This window comes from Coturnix japonica, chromosome 4 (genome assembly GCF_001577835.2).
Source record: "Coturnix japonica isolate 7356 chromosome 4, Coturnix japonica 2.1, whole genome shotgun sequence".
NCBI classification, from domain to species: domain Eukaryota; kingdom Metazoa; phylum Chordata; class Aves; order Galliformes; family Phasianidae; genus Coturnix; species Coturnix japonica.
Window position 1 is genome coordinate 34,447,674 of NC_029519.1, and position 18,967 is coordinate 34,466,640.

Genomic DNA, 18,967 nt, shown 5'->3' on the forward strand with positions numbered 1-18,967 from the left:
ACAATTCTATGATCTAGAAACAAACAAACAAACAAACAAAAACAATCCATGAAGAAACACAGACCAAGCTCACTTTGTTCAAAGGAGCTTTTACAGACATTTGGGGGATGGGACAGTGCTGAAGTACCTGCAGTGTTGAGCCGAAGCATAAAATAAAATAGGAATGTTTCCTAAATGATTTTAAAACAGAACTGAGTGGTGAGTGGGAAGGCTTCCCTGCAGGCCGGCAGGAGGACACAGTTGGTATCACACATTTCAGCAGCTGGCATGTTAATGAGGCCATTTTTATTGAAATGAGCTAAATACTGTTAACATTTGTGGACTCCCAACTGATTTCTGAAGCATTTATTGAACTTCAAAAAGTGCTTCAGGAATCAATTAAAAATAATTTTTCAGATTTGATGGAAAGAAGACTAAAGAACATTCTGCAGTCATGTTTACACTTATCTGAACAGAACTTACTTTTGTGTAGCTGACTTTAAGCAGTTCCTTTTTATTATTATTATTCTTTTCCTGTGCTCTAAATAATGCTTAAAATGCCTCCAAAGAAAGTGTTAAGGCAGCTTGTGCCCAGTGTGACTTTGAGTCTGGGTCTCCTGTGCAAGGGGTTGGTCAGCGTGTGCTTGAAAAAAGCACATACGGCTTCCACTTCAGAGCAATGGTACTTTGCCTTTTTTTTTGCTAGCTAAATAAAACTGGCTAAATAAAGTGATAATAAATGTAATGTTAAACATTGTGATGTCATTTCAATGTTTTGTTCTGTAGAGGAAGATAGCACTACAGAGTCGAAGGTAGAGCTATGGCTGAGTGCCAGAGGGCTGCTGACCAGCACCCTGCTTTGCCCACCAGCCCAGCTCTGGGGAGCAGCACTCCTGTGCATGTATTCAGATCTGTATCAGCCCTTCTGGTTTTTATCTTATCTCCAACTTGATAGTTATCAGCTGTGACAATGAGGATTTTTTCATTGGCTTCCTTTGAAGGAGAAAAACCAAAAAACTTGCAAGAAATGCCCCATGCAGGATACGCATCACATGTAAAAATAAACTAGGATGGGAAAAAAAAAAAAAAAAGAAAGCAAAAATGCTTGTTGTACAAATATACACAGAAGTGCCTGTTTTTTCTTTCTTCTCTTTCCTCAGTTGACTTGAATCCTCTCCCAGACATTAAAAATAGCCTGGCCCAATGGAAAGAGAAGGAAAGCAGAAGAAACATCTGGTCAAGGCTTGTAGCTTTGAATATTGCATAACTGACTTAAATGCTAGGTCTCTTCGGATGCAGGACAGGTCTGTGGTGGCTCTGCCCTCAAAGCTTCATGAGCTGGGTCCTTGCCCTAAGCCAGTCATTTAGGTGGGGTCACCTTTGCTACGATCAAGAGTGCTGTTCAGCTGGGGTGGGATTGTTCCCAGTAGTCAGCTGCATGAGAGCCTGCTGGGACCTGAAGTCAGCAAGAGAACAGGGAAATGACTGACAGGTGTTGAGGCAGAAAAGGATGGGATGATGGTATCAGCGAGCCAGGATTTGTTTAATACTTCCAGCATACAACTTCCCTCCCAAATTCCCTCCCTTATTCTCTGCCTTAGCCCTATTTTTTCTTTTTCTTTTCCTCAGCAAGACCCTACACGTGAAATGGAGAGTGTTTTAAGGAAATGAGTCACATACGAGTCTTCATCTGAGCTCTGCTCTCTGATGTCGCAGTGTGGTCAAAGTGATGAAGCAAAAGGTTGGAGGCTTTTAGAGCTTAAATGACTAATTCTTGGCACAAATGGGGCATAAGGACTGATCGGGAATGAACCACGTGTATACAGTGGGCATGATTAAATGTGCTAAGCCAGGTAACACAGGGCTCTTGGTTTTAGTCAACTTGTGTCTAAGAACCTTGAAATCCTGTAATGGTACCATAGCATTCTCCTAGGAAGAAAAAAAAAATAATAGTATAACAACCCTGCTTTAAATAGAAATCTCTTTGTAGAATTATAAAGAATGTATGAATGAGTAAGCATGAACCAAAAGGGCTGAGTTTATTGTTCCTTTAACTTTGACAAAACTGACGCTATGGTCTGCATCTGCGTGGGTGAAGTCAGTGTGAGTGGTGAGGGGAATGGCTTTATGCTACATGATAGCAAATGTTTGCAGATATTCTGCTTTGCCACCAGACGCCAGTTATTGTTGTGCATGTTTTCAGTACCATGTATCCCATCAAACACAGAAATAGGACAAAGGAAGCTCTGTGTTGTTAAACGATTGCCTATCAAGCATTTATCATAAATGTCCAATTTTGTGAGGCACTGGGAAAATCTGCTATTGCTTAAATTTTAAGAGCTCACTTCTAGACCAGCGGTGTCTATGAAAACACACAGCCTGAGCCTTATTTTTTGCAATGGGGAGGTGTAAGGGGTTGCTTTGGGTGAATTTTTGCTTTGTAAGCCACTGTTCTGGATCCTTAGCAAAGTTATTATTGTGCTGCTATTTCGTCAGGAACAGTATTGCTATTTTTTACTTCCCTGTGAATGGCAAAACCATAAAGAAAGCTGGCATCAAGGATTGTGTTTTGTAAGAAAGGAAATAGGAAAGATAAAACGGCTACATATGGCAACATGGACAGTTTCCAACTGAATGGGGAAAAAAGAGTCAGATTTCTGCAGAATATACAGAGAGTTGAACTGTATTTTTATGCAAATGCTATAGAAAATGCAGCTCAGCAAAGGCTGTTTTCCTCCTGTTGGCTGCAAAGCACTTTGAATGCCTAAAGACCTACATTTTCCATGAGAACTTCATGGGAAAGAGTATAAAGATGTAATAGAGCGTCTAAAAACATTATGCCTTCCACTTTTTTTATATCCAGTTTTCATCTCAAGAATCAAATACAAGGAAGAAGCACCATTGTACCTTCGATAAGTCTAACTATTAGCGATGTTTTCCTTGCTGTTCTGACAGCAAGCACACCCGAGGGCCATTTGCAGACAAGACAGTGAGTTCCAAGTGTCCAATTCCTACTCCATTAGATAGGAAGAATTGTTACCTGTTTTTTGCAGAACATGTGAATGGATAGGTTGAGTTTGGAGGAATGCTTATAAACAGGAGGGGACCTTAAAGAGATTGCAGACATCTGGCTCTGCATTTACCAGAAGGAAGCACACTTTACTTCATCAGGTTAGCTGGAGCATTGAGTAGGATCAGAAGCACTTCACTTACTAAAAGGGAAAACAGAGATGGTTGAAAACATAGTAGGGCCACAGAGCAGCACATATTGCTTCTGGTCCGTTTAACTCCTGCCCTTTAGGTGTTTATAAGCATTTATTAGATCCCCCATCAGACTTCTCCAGGCTGAACAGCCCCAGGTCTCAGCCTTTCCTTGTAAGGAAGATGCTCCAGGCTCTCAATCATCTTTGTGGCCCTCTGCTGGGCTCTCTCCAACATTTCCCTTTCTCTCTTGAACTGGGGAGCCCAGAACTGGATGGTACTCCAGATGTGGCCTCAGCAGGACAGAGCAGAGGGGAAGGATCACCTCCCTCGACATGCTGGACATATTCTTTTTAATGCACCCCAGGATACCATTGGCCTTCTTGGCTACAAGGGCACACTGCTGGCCCAGCTTGTTGTCCACCAGGACACCCAGGTCCTTCTCCACAGAGATTCTTTTTAGCAAGTCAGCCCCTAACCTGTACTGATGCATGCAGCGATACCTCTCCAGTTGTAGGACTCTGCTCTTGCCCTTGTTGAACCTCATCAGATTCCTCTCTGCCCAATTCTCCAGCCTTTCTGAATCCCACTGAATGGCAGCACAGCCTTCTGCTGTGTCAGCCACTCCTCCCAGCTTTGTATCATTAGCAGACTTGCTGAGGGTGTACTCTATCCCTTCGTACTGGTCATTGATTAAGATGTTGAACAAGACCGGTATAGAGGAGTGAGATATTTTGACAATCAATTAATGTGAGTCCTTTGATATATTTTTCTCTCTAGCATTAACTTTAGTACACCTACTGTAATTTCAAACACCTATTAAAGATGAGAGGAAAAAGAACATATTGTCATCTTACAGAGCACGTTCAAAAGTGGCCAGCATTCTTCTCCAATAACGCAGCTTTGCTTCTCTTCTACCAAACAAAGCCCTTTTATCTCTTCCTTGCGGATAAGTGGTACAACAACCTGTTGGGATGAAAATAACGTGCTCGTCACAGATTCAAAGCTATTGCAAGAAACATCGATACTGAGAATATGTATTTCTCTGCTGGCAGCAGACACTGAGCATTCTTAGAGAAGCATTTTGCCAAAATATGTTTGATAGTAATACCTCAAAAATACTTCCCTGTATTCATAGATGGGAGCAGTTCAGTGCACATTTTCTTTCCTGCAGTCTCTTTCCTAATACTGCTACAGAAATTGTTCTGGAAATAAGAGATTACCCTATTTTGGTTATGGGTACACACTATACACATTGGGAATGCCCATGTTACATCACCAGTGGCCAGCTTAAGCCAGAATGCTTTCAGAAAATTGATGTTTTCCTTGGTTCTTTGCCATGGGGAATACTAGGGACAATAAAGAAGCTTACAAATAAACATGCAGCTGTAATTACCTGAGTAGCACCAAGAGACCATTATATTCAGAAGGAGGCAAGAAGCCACGCTGCTTCCCCACAGCTTATGTCCACTGCAGCAGGTGGGGAGATGGGCTGTGAATGTGCTGCCACGTGTTGAATTTACAGGGGTGAGATAACTCCTTGCTACACACTGCTGCTGGCAAGAGTAACATTGGAGGAGCTGAAGTCTTGTTTAGGGCAGAATGTGCTGCAAGCAGCCCCAGCCCCTGTGCTTTGTTACATGAAGAATCTCCTCAGCTTTCTAGGCATACCTGGCACAGTGTATTTTCTCAGGCTGAAATCACACAGGCTCAGAGCCTCATAGAGAAGCATCACCTTCTGCCTAGGGTGGATATAACCATATGCAATAGGGGTCATATGGGTGACCTGAGGAAAAGGCATGGTGAGCAGATTTCAGTGATGGTTGCTTATGAAACTGAGTATAAAGAGAACGTGGTGAAGGGGTGTGCTGATGGATTGCCTAGATGAAAGCTTAGAGGAGATGTAATATGTGGCCCTGGAAGTTAATAAAAATGGCTTAATCTTCACAGATTTTATGTCAGGCGGCAATAACCAAAAGGAGAGGATGGGAAAACATGCCAGTCCCAGCAGGAAGGAAGAACAGGAACGGGCATTGGGCTCTCTCCCACTGTGAATTCTGAGAGCTCTCACAGGGTTGGACCTGTGATTTATCTCCATATGGGGGATGTCACTTGGGCAGTCTACCAGGAAGAAGCGTGCAGTATTGATAAGCTGTGCCAGTGTTGCAAAGAGTAAAGTGTTGCTGATTTCCAGCTTGCTGGATAAGGAGGCTGAAATTTTGTGCTTCGTTTCCATCACAATTTCAGCACTATGAGCTGATAGTCTTTTGGGGGCTGCTTCTTCACAGGAGTTATGGTTTTTTAGTTTCTGTGTGTATATCAGCCACATAACTGTTTGGAAACAACCTACAGAGATGACAAACTGCAACAATAGCTACTTGAACACTTCTCAGGTATGGACAGTCCCTGTCAGTCCTGGAGCTGCCTGCATCTCCACCAGCACCAAATGTTGGGTGGAAGGGGGCAAGAGCTTTCCTGGCAACACAGTCTCTGGGGTTCCTGCCATTCTCACTTTCCATTAGAAGAGCAAGTTTCCAGCTGCCGTGATTCCAAAGAAAAGGTTGAAAGTGTAAACCCTAAGTATGCCAAAGCAACAGAAGCAACTATAAAGTAAATGATTTTTCTTTTTCCATTTAGTCCTGTTTTGAACTACTCCTCCTTTCTCTAGGAGGCTGATTCATTCTTTTGAATAGATTGTGTTGCCAATACTGTGTTTTTGTTCCCCCAGGGATAACTTCAGAGCCTTTCTTTCACAACCACTTTGCCCAGTTTAGACATCTCTTAGAAAAACTAAATGAGAAGGAATTTGTAAGAAAAATTAATGATCTGCTGGCATAAATTTTTCACAACCTCGCACACGGATGGAGTGGGTTTGTAGAGTTACAGAACCGTAGTGACTAATAATAGTAATGAAGGGTCTGATTGTATCATGTGGTTAAAGATAGTCATAATACTCTAATTGTCTTTGCCATTTTCCCACTCCTTGCTGTGACATCAGCCCGTCCCCAGACCATTACATCCTGCTCATGGCTCTTTCTTTGTTGATAAATAATGAGTCACTGTACGCATTGCTCTATGACTTGTGCAGCTGTATTGCCAAATTTTCCTCTCTGCAGAATGAATCTTCCTTCCCAAGGGCTTAGAGTGCCTTGCAAATGGTGAGGTTTATCTGTTGACATACGAACCCATTAGCAGGAGATGAACTTGACAAGGGGTAACTAGGCATGAGGTTCAACAAAGCCAAGTGCAAAGCCATAAACTTGGGTTGTGGCAACCCCTGCTATCAGTACAAGCTGCTGGATGTAAGGATGGAGCCAGAAGGAACAGCAGCTGGATATGAGCCAGCAGTGTGCCCTCACAGCCCAGAAAGCCAACCATAACCTGGGCAGTGTCAACAGAAGCGTGGCCAGCAGGTCAGAGAGGTGACCCAGCCATCACATGCCTGTGTGGGGTCTCAGTGGGCTGCCATTGTAGGGCACATTGGAGCCAGACCCGAGTCCTGCTCTGCCTCAATGCAACATGAGATGTTTACATTATAAGCAGGTGCACAAGGAAGTTCTGTGTTTCATCCACAAACAGTAATTCTGCAGTCAGGACCTACACTCCACCCTGCTGACAGGCTAAAAAAAAAAAACAACAACTCACTGTGAGCTCAAAAACAGCTGCCAAAAAGTAGTAAAAGGTGTGAGGAAGGGATGTAGTGTTTTCCAGAAAGACAGCAAAGAGCACTTTTCGCTTTGACACTATTTCGGAGCGGAGGAGCCCGGCATTCCGACCCAAGGGTATAGAGGAGCCTTAGTGAAGCGGGATCCTTGCAAGCCGATCCTTCCCGTTGGGGTGGGCGATGCGGCGATGGGGCGGTGGGGGCCGGGATCGCCGCGGTCGGGCGGGCTCCGGGCGGCGGCAGGGGGCGCTGCGGCCCCGCCGTTGCGACGGCGCGGGGGAGGCGGGTGCGTTGATCCTAATTGGAGGCGACGCGCGGCTCCTCCATCATCCTCCCGCATCCCCCGCCGGCTCGCAGCGCCTGGGCGGGCGCTGACGGCGGCTCCGCGGGGGAGCGGCAGCCGCCGGGGCAGGTGTTGCGGCCGGGTGGCCGCCCCCCGCGGCGAGGCGGGCCGCGCTGCGCAGTGCCGGGCTGGATCCCCGCCCGCTCCCCCCCCTCCATCCCACCCCACCGCCTCCCCTCCCCCCGGGCGGCCATGTTATCCCCCGGCGCGGCGGCCGTGGTGAATGAAGGCGTGACGAAGCAGAAAGGTGCGGGGAAAACGCTCCCGCGGGTTAATAATTAAGCTTAAACGTCCTCCCCGTCGCCTTTCTATTTATTTATTTATTTATTTATTAAATTTCAGTCCTAGGTGTTGTGCGTGCAAACGTTGGCACTGCTCTCCTAAATAGGAAAGGTTAGGGAGGTGGAAACCTCATGGACAAAAGGCAGTGCTGAGGGAAGGCCTGTGCCCTGCTGACGTGATGGGGAGATCCTCAGCAGGGCACCCTCCTGGTCCCCAAAATTAGCAGGACACGGGGAAATGGTTTTAAGTTAAAAGAGGGAAGATTTAGGTTGGATGTTAGGGGGAAGTTCTTCACCAGGAGAGTGGTTAGGCCCTGGAACAGGCTGCCCAGGGAGGTTGTGGATGCCCCGTCCTTGGAGGTGTTCAAGACCAGGTTGGACGGGGCCCTGGGCAACCTGATCTAGTAAAGGTGTATGTTCGGTGGCCATGCCAGGCAGGGGGGTTGGAACTACATGATCCTTGAGGTCCCTTCCAACCCAGGTCATTCTGTGATTCTGTGATTCATTCTGTGAAATGGGGACAGTGGCATTCCACACGGGGGGGCTTGTAGGCTTTCTGGGGTGCAAGAGCCCAAAGTAGTCCCACTCTTCTAGGGGGAAGCTCTGAGCAATGGGGTGATGCCTTCAGCTCACATTGGTTGGACTGGATGATCTTACTGGTCTGCCCAACCTTAACGATTCTATGACTTGAAGATACATATGGATGCCTTCCAACTCGGGATGTGCCGTATTCTGTGACTTTTCAGGTAGTGTCGGAGCCCTTCCGTTGACGTAGCAGGGCCGCATGTCAGCAGGAGAAGCTGCCAAGCTCTCCCCGCCCATCACACCCTGCCAGGGCCTGTCTGTAAGGTAGAGTTTCCTGCTCTGTGCATGTTCGGAGGGAAGGAGACGTTGGCAGTGTTGCTCCTGGGCTGTGTGGGACACCTGGGCAAGTGCAGTGTGTTTGTCAGCTGTAATAAGCAGAGTATCTGAGAAGCAGATGTTCTCTATCTAACAAGTGCTACTTTGGCTAAGTGTGGTTGAAAAGGCAGCAAGGTCTCCTGAAGCCCATGTGAGGTGTGAAAGTGCAGGTTGTAAAGATGTCTTAGGGGCAGAGTCCCTGCAATCTGATACCTACATGCAGAATTTAAGTGTTACGTACCCTGTCAGACATGCTGCAGACATGGATTGGCTTTACAGAGGTCTGCCATTACGTGTCTCGTTGTGTCTGCTGTGAGCTATTAAATCGAGGTTAGTGGATGTATTCTTCTGCAGCTTTGTACTCTTGGTACAGATTGATATCCCCATCCTGTAAGCATGGGTGCTATACATCATACCCCCAGATGATGTCTAGTGCTGGAGTACAACATGTAGGGCTCTTTCAGCCCTTTACAACTGATATTAGAGCCTTTTTTGACAGGACTGGGCAGCTCTACTGCCCACAGCATGGCTGTGTATTAGCAGGATGACAAAGGCTAGGTTTCTCCTGCCCTTTTACTTATACATGCTCCCTGATCCCAGAAGGTGGTTGTGTACTGGTCTGGAACAATACTTCTCTGACCTTTACATGAGCCCAGAGCAAATATGAGGAGAAGCTCTCTCTTTGTCCAGTTTCTGCTTGGACTACAGGTAAACCTGTGCTCTAGGATGCGCCATTCTCAGATACTTCTGCTTTTCTTCATCCCTTGGCCACCTGGAAAATACCATTCATCTTATTCATTAGAGAGATTTGCTTTATAGAATTCTGCATTTTCATTATTTAAATAGCTTTTCCTGTTTCTACCTTTTTTTTTTTTTTTCTTCCTTTTTTTTTCCACATGTAATGCTTGTGTGCTTTCTTCTCTGGTATTTTACAGTCACCTAGAATGGAAGGCAAGGATGTATCAATTTATCTTTTGTTGCTGTTACTCTGTCAAAGAATACCCGCCATTCCCCAGCAAGAATTATATTTTCCTTTCTTGTGTGTTTACTTTTGGATCTTCACTTGCACTCCCAGCCCCTGCACATTTTGATTCCTTTTTAGATATTCTCTTTTCAAAATCCATCAAGTTTCTACTTCTTCCCCCTGCAAGCCTCTGCCTTTACCTTCTGGAGTTCTTTTTGAATATATATATATATTATTCTGTGGCTGTTTGAAGTCCTGGTTCTGCTTTGTCAGTGTGTCTTCCAGCTTCTTCATGTTGGCTGTCAGGCTCCTCTTCACAGCTTTACTTTTTAGCCGTTCTTCTCCCATGCAAACATTACCCAGACAAGGCTGCTGATAAACTCTGAGTGGGTTTTCTATCTCATCTAGTTGTGCTTCTGGGGTGTTTAGCAGGCTTGTGATCCTTGGAAGCAAACTGTTGTGGGCAGTAGTTTGTAGAATATAGCATAAATATTGGGCAGTGCCTTATTCTGCATGTAGGAAAGGTGTGGAGGAAAGTAGTTTAAACAGACTTGCCTGTCTACTATTGCTTTGACTTGATTTGTGATTTGGGTTTTCGTGAAGACTTATGAATTCTTACAACGTTTGTCATTCTGAGCAAATTTGGCTCCAGTTCTGGTATATATACACAAGTATCTATTTTCTCTAGAAAATGGTAATGTTCATATTTCCCAGCAGCAGTTCTGCAGACCTTTGTATTTTTTCTTTTTTGTCATTTTGAGCAAATCTCAACCTGATTTTTATTATATGTATTTATGTAGTAGAGAGTATCTGTTCATGTTCACCAAAGCCAGTTCTGCAGCAGAAGCTCCTGAATCCAATTTAACTGCTTCTGTGCAAGCAAAGGAGCCAACTACCAACCCAGCTGGTCCTGATGGAGCTATATGAAGCCAGTAACCACTCAGTTTTCCAGGTGCACCCACTGCCAGCTGAGCTAAGGAGCGTGTTACATAGGCTTATGGGAATGTGCTGATGGCATCTCATGGACTTTACTGACATTGGTGTAAATCTGTCTCTCATCTCACACAGGCACAGCTGTGGGAGCAAAACAAAAATCAGCTGAGTAAGGAACTGTGGTTGTAGTTTTGTTTACAGGAGAACAAAACATAGCAAGTACGATACAGTGAGTAAGTCAGGCTACTAGTCTGTCCTTCAGAGGATGGTATTTGGTTTTCTTCTCCCTTTGTGGGGGGAAGAAAATTGGTTATCGCATTTTTGGATACATAGTAACCGAGTAGATGAGTTTTCTGGCTTGAAAACTTGTCTCTTTGTAGACAAATGTCTGGTTACCTGAGCTCTGTACTTCAGGCTGTACAATTCTTCCTAGAGCTGGACAAAGGCAAAGTGACACTAAGCAGTAGATTTGCTGAAGGAAACAAATGTTTCAGAGAGACTGGATCTGTTTTGGTGTGGCATGAAATTTAGTGAAGGCTTATTGCAAGGAAAACGAACAAAAATCACACAAAGAAAAAGGAAAGGTTTAAACAATGATCTAAATTTGTGAGGCCTTTTTCCCTTCCATGTCAAAAATTTAGAGAAAAAGATTTAATACATTAAAAGCAAACATTGCCTTCTTTGTTCTCCCTCATTTTTTTGTTTTCTTTTTCCTTAGCCTTACTCCCCACCCCCTTAGCTTTTATTCCAAGTAGATTCAACTGATTTTTTTTTCCTACCCATGATTGTTTTTTGTTTGGCCGTTGAACCAGATAATCCAATATTTGCTCAGCTCTCCCTGGAGCTGCACAAAGAGGTAATGCTGTCATTATGATAGGTAGACCTCAGGAGATAGCGTGGAAGCACAGGGTCTCCTAGCAGAAGCTCTCTGGCCTTTAAATGTTCACTCTCAGATCTTCAGGGTTTTCCCTGCAAATCTCTGCGTTGTGCTGTATTAGAGGGGTTGAAGTGGTGAGGGTCTGCGCGTTCCCAATGGAAGGCAGAGGAAAAATGCTATTCAGCAACAGGGCGGGGAGTTCCTGGACTGTTCATGAGTATTTTTCCTCTAGGGAAAGATAAGGCTTCTAGTGTTAAATGATAGGATTTATTCATATACATATATATTTTATATATATATGTATATTTGAGATTTATTTAGTGTGTTTTTAATTATTCTGAAAACAGGGTTATTTGTATACGTGTATACTTCTTTGTTGGTATTGGTTCTCACATCATTTAATGTACCTCGTTCTGTTTGTACAAAAATATTTGTTCCTGATTAAACTTCTTTTCTGCTGTTTGCACCAAAACATCCTGGTATCGTGAAGTGCTTGACCCAGGAAACAGGCCTACTTGGACAGATGGTTTTTTCATGTCTATCTGTTTGCATGTGGACGTTCAATGTTTTGCTTCTCTGCCTTGGAAAGTTAGTTATATGCATTGCCTAAGAAAATGCCCACTGTTAGAGACAGCTGCAGGTTTTGTGCTTGTAAAATTTGCCACCAAATTCTCCACCCAAACCTGCCACAGTTGCTCAGATCTTCTAACAATTACATTCTAATTAGACCCGGCATTCAAAGTTGCCTCCAGCACTTGAAACAAAAGTAATTTAGCCGTAATAAAAGTGGTAGATTGACAGCTCTGGAGGCTGAACTCAGTTCATCTGCAAAACATACCCAAGGTGGGAAAGCGCTACAGGAATCGCCACAGTGACTGTCTGAAGGGCTTGACCTCTGCCTTGAAATAACAACCTCCAAGGGGTGAACATATGGGTAGTTTTCTGCAGGTCCCTTACTGTCAGTACTGAGAGTGCTGCTAATTACTGACAATAATTAGTGTATTGTCTGTGCTATGAGTACTTTTCCACGATGGAAAACCACGTGATTCATTGTACGATAACAATCAAATGCCCATCATGTAGTGACAGCGTTTAGTAAGTTAAGAATTATTCTGAATTTGAACCACAGCTGGTGAGGTGAAAGGCTTTATCCTATTACCAGTCCCCTGAATCGTTCAGTCTAGAGTGTGAGGCACAGGGCTGTGATTACCAATTCATTTCATAAAGGCCAACCATTTAAAATTCTCTCAAACTAGCAGCTGCTTGAGGAATGAAAAAGCTCTTAGGCTTGGACAAATATCTTTTTCTTCATCTAGGTTAATTTAAAAAGAAAAACAACAATTCTTTCCCTTGACAAATGAGACTTTCAATCAGCATTGAGCTATCCTTGCAGAAGGATAACCTGTGTTCGCTTACTTGACATATGGGATTCTTCCACTTCCAGAGGTGGGAGCCATGGTTAGACTGAAGAGCACTTGACAAAATAAGCTGCTTCATGTGACCGGTCCATAAGAGGAATCATTTAGGTTTAATGGGGAGAAAAGAATAGGCAATCACCCGCCTTAGGATTTTTTTTCCTTTTGGTGTGGCGTTGTTGGATTCTTTTATTGCTGTTGCTTATAGCCACGGATAGAGACAGGACAGACTTTTACTACTTTCCCCTGTCTTCCCTTTCCTTCTGTCCATTGGTTTCATAGGAAGGACCACCGATGATGTCTGAAATCTGGCAGGTCTTAGATTTCCTCCAGCTGCTTAGTTAGAATACTCCTTACTGCAGCAGGCAAACCTTCATTCACTTGGTGGTAGGATTACAGCGGGTACAATCATCCTCAAAAACACTCATTTTTCCATACCTAATTATCTCTTCATCTGCCAAGTCACGAGGAAAATCAAAATCATCTTCTGTTTTAGATTATATTTTCTTAGGATTGATGGAAGAATCCTGGGTGACATTCTCAAAAGCATTCAATTTCTAGGATCAAAAGACTGTGGCTTTTAGGAGCATCTGTTCCTCAGATGTATTAGGGACATTAGAAAATGGTACCTTTGGTTCAGCATAGGTGGAAGATTGCTGCCCTTACTGCCGTTTGTATAGGGTAAGATCATCACTTGTGTTTTCAGATGAGGCTTTGAAAACGATTATCTGGTACATTCTGACTGGAAACCGAGTTGCCCATAGGGCATGCTTCAAAAGAGTAAGAGCTTGCACTAATAATTCCACTATATTTTTTCCTTTCTCCCTCTGCAATACATTTTCCCAGCAACCACAATCTGCTCCAGAGGGGGAATAAGGTGGTTTGGTTTTGCGTGTGTCTGTGTAAGGCGTTTGATTTATGCTTAGGGCAGCTGGGGTTGTTTTCTTCTATTCTGCAGCATTCCTGTGTGATCTTCACATTACTATTCCCTAATTGAAAATTGGTTATAAGCAAGATGCTTTTCTGCCTGCTTCGTCAGTCTATTCTGCTTAGCCTACAAGCTGCTTCAGACAGACGCTTTCTCTCATTCCAGAAGCACGTACACTTCCAGTGTGCATGCTTGAATGGTCTCAGAATACTGTGCTGTAACACTTGCTGGCCACTTCTGCTGTGGACTGGTTGTACCTACAGAGTCAGGCACTGCGTGTCCTTTTCTCATCCCTTTCTGTTCTCTCAGCCCTACTTGAGCAGAATTTGCTCACTGTAACCCTGTTTATGAATACCCATGGCATCGTGTAGCTTTTCTCCTTGTCTCTGTATGTATCCATACCAGCATTTTGGCCTGGTGTTTAATCCATCACATCCTGAATCTTGCCCAAATACAAATCCCATAGGTAAGGTCACAATATAGGTAGAAGTGTTCCCGTGGGTGTGTGGATTGCAGAATAGCTTGGGAACATTTGGATTGGCAATAGCTGCATAAGTTTAAAGAACTATTCTGTCTCACGCTCGCATAAACTTACGCTCTACAGCTCCGCATTCTGCAAATCACAGCAGATCTGTCTGAAGCACCCATTGAGGCTAAACAGCGGTGTGTCTTCCGCTCCGTTGTTTAACGTCAGATGTTTTATTAAGGGAATAAAAATAAAACTTGACCTAAACAAGGCAGGCCTCCTACTATTTTTAGAATGTTATGCCGTATTCTGTGTTCATATTTCACAGGCCGGTCTGTAATTAATGATGTGTCCTTCCTTCCCTTGCTAATTGATGCACAACCTTTTGGGAGGTGGGCGTCATTATCAAATGTAATCATGCAGAAATGTGGAAAAGGTTTAGAAGCAACAACAGAAAATCCCCTTTCCTTGATGTCTTCTCACAGTTGAAGCATGGGGGGGTGTTGCTGTAGCCAGTTCAGGTCTTGCATGTCTCTCCCTCTGCTGCAGGCTTTGTGGGCTTTGAACAGACTTTGGCTCTCAGCACCTCCATGATCCTCTTTAGAGAAGTTGCCCTAAGTGTGTCTGCTCCTCCTGCCGCATGGCAAGAGGGCAGAGGAGCCTCTCCCTCCATTTTCTGCTTAGTGATCTCCATCTCACCGCCATTCGCTTTCAGGTTGGGAGGCAGGTGTGCCGCAGACCGTAGGCTCCTTTAATCCCTATTAAGAACAGCAGATCACAGTGGCCCCTCTGGCCTTGTTCCCTATGACTATGAAACTAGCTTTAGCTGCACAGCGATTTTATCTTTCTAGTGGAAAATGTAGTGCTGGTCAAAGGTCTGTGCTGCATCTTTTAGGATGGTTTCTTAGCTCTGTGAAGTTAATGGTGAGGCAGCGTCCACTCCGGCTCTCAGATTTTGGCAGAAGATGTGTGGAGCACACCCACCTTCCTGCAGCTCTGCTCTCTTGCAGGGAGAGGTCCCAGAGAGCAGAACCGAAGGCAAGCAGCAGGTCTCCACTGCAGGCCCCTCTTCTTAGTGCCACCCAGCCTATGACCAGAGGGAGCGAACGAGCAGCTCTGGGCTGTGTTGTGAGCTGTGTGGGGATGTGAAGCAGCTTCATGTCATTTTATCTGTAAAACTGACCTGGTGCAGCCTGTCCGCTGCTGCAGATCCTCACTGAAAGTGCAGACAGGGCAAGCTGGGGTGCCTGCACTGCACACTGGCAGCACAGAGAGCAGAGGGAAGGGCTGATGGGGGTCAGCCTGCTCCTTTGGCTGTTCCCCCCTGTGCTGCTCCTCCATCTGCAGTTAATTTAGAGCCTACCTAAAGTGCGTCCACAACTACGTTTAAGCAAAAGTGGTTACCATAGTAACACTGGAGCTTTTCTAAATGCAGTCTATGATGTAAACAACTGAAACAACTGTCACCCCAAACAGTTGTTTATTTCTTCTGTGTAGTTTATTGAGTATTTAAATCTGTTGTAGCACACACAGATTTACTGCTTCTAAGTATAACTTAGAGCACTAACACATTTTTTTTTTCTTTTTGCTTCCATTTCAGCTGATCTGTTTCCATGTCAACAGCACACATTGATAAAGCATTGACATTCTGACTGCATGTGGCAGTGTAGGGTACGAGGTGGTAATTAAAGTAAATCAATGTTTCTAATGATGGCGATGTTAAAACTATGCCAAAATCCTGGGATTCCCATGCACGGAAGCCAGAGATTGCTTCTTGAAGCTGCAGATAGCAAGGCAAGAATTCTCAAGGGAACAGACTTTCTTTGCGAGGTTTTCAAGCCTTCCTGCTTATAGATGCAGAAATAGTGGGAAAGCAAACTCACTCGCTCTCTGCCTGTCTCTCAGAAAAATGCACCTAGCACTGTCTGTTTGCGTGTGCACATGTGTATTTGCTTTGGCTCATCCAATTCTAATCTAGGTGCAGCCTAGAAATGCATAAAGCATGCATTGAAAAAATTGAACTCAATTCTTGGACTAAAAACCTGTTTTGAGTCAGGTTTCTGGCAAAAACTGTGCAGCAGGAGTGCTTAATTAGCCCCCTCTCTACTCTTGATTTCCTTGTGGTGAATGTATGTATTGAACTTACTGAGGGACAAGAAACATGGAGGCCCTGAAGGGCGTCTTTTAAACTCGGAGGCCTGCTCAACAAAGACCTGCACTCCAAACTGTGTACTTGGGGGATGAAAGTGGACTGCTTTTCTCTGTCTGTGTGAGCAGCATGTAGATTCACAATTGCCACAGTTGAGGTGTCATTGCTGTGTTTGTTTTGCTTTCTGCTAGAGCCTAGAGCAGCTCAGGTCTGCATTAAGCACCCCGCTTATACACCCTAGGAGAGGTGGACATAGTCCCCAAGAATTCCCAGACTAAGCAGACAGCAGATGAGGGAAGAGAGAAAACTCTACCCCCATTTTGCAGGGACAGAGAGGGATTGAAAGGAATTTGTTTAAAGCTGCAGGTAGGAGGATGCAGGCTTCCTACCTGCAGTTTGGGTGTCAGAAAATCCCTCACCTGCCATTTTCTCAGTGTCATACTGAGTCTTGTGGCAGGCGTGGAAATCGACACTCCGTGCTCCTTGATTGAAATGTGCTCATTTCCAATGGTGAGCAAAGTTTGGGAATACATTTACATGGGGTCATTGTCACGGGTTACTTAGATTTACCTATGCCCGTGACAGGGGAAGCCACTCCCACGCCCCCCCCCCGGGGCCTGGAAAGGAGGGGAAAAGGGGAGTGAGGATAAAACAGCGACAATCTAAGTGGAGGAAAAAATTATTCTTTACTAAATATGATATGCGAAATAACAAGATAACAACAATATAATATAATAAGGCTAACAAATCGAACGGAAACAGAGAGAGGAAGAGAGTCTCCCGAAACCGAGAGCGCTACTGTAATCAGCGACACGGCTGGAACGTTCCCACTCTCCGAGAAGTTTCGAGAAGAAGAAGGAGGGCCACTCCAGCCTGGAAGAGATTATATAGAGTCCTGCGTCCCGTGACTTACTTGTCACTCCTGTTGTTCTGCTGGATAATGGTAGTCTTTCTTCTGTGGACTGCATTCAACAGAATATCCATACTTGACATGGATGTTATGATGTGGAATACTGATAGACAAAATTTTACAAAATTACAAAATACCATGACATATCCATCCCCTTATTCTACATATTACATCATGGTTAATATTATACATATATATACATATATATACACATATGTAAAATTGTGATAAGTAAATAGTAGAATGCATGTAACATAACTAAATGTCAACTATTAATAACTAAAATACCACTACACATTGCAACATATATATATATATAGATACATTAAATTGGTATTGACTGCACTTCCCCCAGCATTCACAATTCCCTTGTGCACACATTGAACATCCCCATCCTTCTGCATTACCCACCAAGTGCTACCCCAGGTCCCTGGCAAAGACAGTTCCACGGATAAGGGTTTCCCCTTTCCAGAAGCTGGAAGGACGCCAAACAGCTTTTCCCAAACATGTTCATTTACATGTTATAACAGGGACCTTATCTTCCTTTCTACGGTGTGTAGGGGCTAGATTGACTAGGACCATCCGATTGACGAGTCCTCTAGTATTGGACGCAGCCAAGTGGCGGTTCTGCCAGATTCTTCTCCCAGTGCTTAAAGTGTCCACCACCCAGTGCTTTCAACATTAGTTTTTCAACAACCCATTAATATCGTTCAATTTTTACCAAGAACTGGTGGCATGAGTTAGGGAATATGATAAATCCACTCAATGCCATGATCTTTTGGTCCCAAGTATTTATAAGAAGATTTTTGAAATGTGTCCCATTATCAGATTCAATTCTTTCTGGGGTGGCTGCCATGTCGCCACAGGACTTGTTTCTCAAGACCTAATATGTTGTTTCGAGGCAGTTGCATGGGGGGACGCGTATGTTCAAGCCTGATTCCAGTGGTTGCCTCTACGATAGTGAGTACATAACCTTTACCACTTGCGAGATCGTGCCAAGGTGATATAATCAACCTTGCCACGCCTCCCCAGTATTGTATACTTTGCCATCGGCCCTTCCTCCCAGAGAGGTTTCATCGTCTTTCGGCTTGTTTAATTATGGGCACATGTCTTCACAATCATGAATAACCTGCGCAATAGCGTCCATGGTTAAGTCCACCCCTCGGTCTCTGGCCCACTATATTTGCGTCTCTTCCTTGTGCCTGCAGGTCTCATGGAGCCCAATCGAGCCTAGAAATAATTCGACCCTTATTCTGCCAATCCAAGTCCGATTTGAGCCACCTCAGATTCTAGCAGCTTTATCTAGCCTGATGGTTGTTGTGTTTGTTCTTCCAGTAGCCCGATTCAATTTGGCACATGGTGCATCCATCCATAGACGCAACCTTTACACCATATTCTTTGTTCGGAAGCAATGTCCTTTCCATAGTGCAGCGGCCTCAAAACAGATTTTCCCCTCCGTAATGCCCATGTTTATTTTGTTCCACCAATGCGTGGTAACACCCCATAAGGCAGTTTGCACCATTCCATGAGTCAGATATAAGATTACAGCATTGCCACCTCTCCCGTCAGCAAACATCTGAAGGCCAAGCTGGACAGCTTTACCTCTGCAAACTGACTTGGATTCTCCCTTTACTTTCAGTGGAGGCCTCTGCAACCTGTCTCGTGTGGGGCCACACAGCGCTTTCCATTTGCGTGCTTCCCTAACAATGCGACATGATCCGTCAGTGAATAGGGCATTATTTTCTTTTCATTTTTGTAATTCGTTTGTATGGGGGGGCCGCCTTTAGCACGTGATACCTCTTCTGCTGTTGATGTTTTTCCAAAACGGTTTGATCTTCAGGCCAGTCCATGATTACCTCTAGGATTCCGGACGATTGAGGTTTCCCATTCGAGGGCGCTCGTCTGTGTAATCAGGCGTTAGGTATCCACTTTGCTCCAGGTTGACATCTGTAGCATG

General features: G+C 44.5%; 1 long non-coding RNA gene across 1 annotated transcript in view; it reads left to right on the forward strand.

Moving 5' to 3' along the window:
- The first annotated feature begins 7,363 nt into the window (after positions 1-7,363).
- The window catches only part of LOC107313311, a 105,731-nt gene continuing 94,127 nt past the window's right edge, over positions 7,364-18,967 (forward strand). Inside the window, exon 1 of the long non-coding RNA XR_001554916.2 lies at positions 7,364-7,434. This is a non-coding gene — a long non-coding RNA (uncharacterized LOC107313311). The remainder of the gene's footprint in view (positions 7,435-18,967) is intronic.